The 994-nt window shown below is 37.9% G+C and overlaps 1 long non-coding RNA gene across 1 annotated transcript; it reads right to left on the reverse strand.

Annotated features, from left to right (window-relative positions):
• Positions 1-417: 417 nt before the first annotated feature.
• Positions 418-922, reverse strand: LOC104800341. The gene is made up of 2 exons (XR_769720.1): positions 696-922; positions 418-575 (listed from the first exon to the last, which is right to left on the reverse strand). It is a non-coding gene; the product is annotated as an uncharacterized LOC104800341 (long non-coding RNA).
• Between the last annotated feature and the right edge of the window lie 72 nt (positions 923-994).

Consider the following 994-nt stretch of genomic DNA (forward strand, 5'->3'; position numbering starts at 1 on the left):
GGATAAAAAGGTACGCTGCTTTTAGATTTGTTTGTTTGAGTATAAGGATAGTATGTACTGTTTGTGTTTGTTGCAGAGTTAGTTAGTAGTTGTGAATAAACAGCTGTATTGTCTGTTACAGTTAGGAATGTGGTTAGCTGTTAGTAATTCTGTTAGGATGGGATTGTATAAATAGAGTAGTGGAGGGATTGAAGGGTTTTAGGCAATTTCTAGTACAGAATTGTAAGGGGAAGAGAGTGGGGACCTCTCTCTAATCAAAGTCATCCATTGTGTACCTGTTTTGGTGATCAATAAAGCTGGGCAGTTCCTCTCCAGCTGAGGAATCCGAGGTCTGGAACGTAACAGCGTCCTACAGAACACTCTGTCACTTTAAATGAGATCTCGATTGTTTAGTCAGGAAACATAGCAAGAAAAACGAAACTCAAAAGGCCACCAAAATTAGTAAGAACTTCCTATACAAGAAAATCTTTCCCTTTCTTACGAGAATATGTATTCTTACGATTTACAATGTCATCCTCATCACCATGGATACCTTTCTCTACGTTTGTCTTTGGAAAATTCGCCAATCCTCGAACCTAATACAAATGCAAACCAAAAACAATCACGCATAAGCAACCAGATACATGCAAACTAACACAATCACGTATAAGCAACCAGATACAACCAAGTGGACATGAACAACAAAGAGAATCAACCATAGGATAGATTCAAGATTGAAAACTCCCCCCTGTATTGCTGCGAGGCTTCTAAGTTGTGATCCTTTGACATCAGAACAAGTTGTTCTGGTCCAATTCAAAATTCACCATTAGGGGTTTGTAGGAGCTGTTTGTTTTCCCCTGTAGATATCAGTTTCCACTTTTCAAGACCAAAACATCACATGGAAGAAACACATACATGTGCTGAAAAAGATTTAAAGCATTACACTTACAATTTAAAAGAAAACATCAAGACTATAGTCTGTAGGAAAATCTGTACATGACAAGGATCTGAACCT

This window comes from Tarenaya hassleriana, unplaced genomic scaffold, assembly GCF_000463585.1.
Source record: "Tarenaya hassleriana unplaced genomic scaffold, ASM46358v1 Cleome672, whole genome shotgun sequence".
NCBI classification, from domain to species: domain Eukaryota; kingdom Viridiplantae; phylum Streptophyta; class Magnoliopsida; order Brassicales; family Cleomaceae; genus Tarenaya; species Tarenaya hassleriana.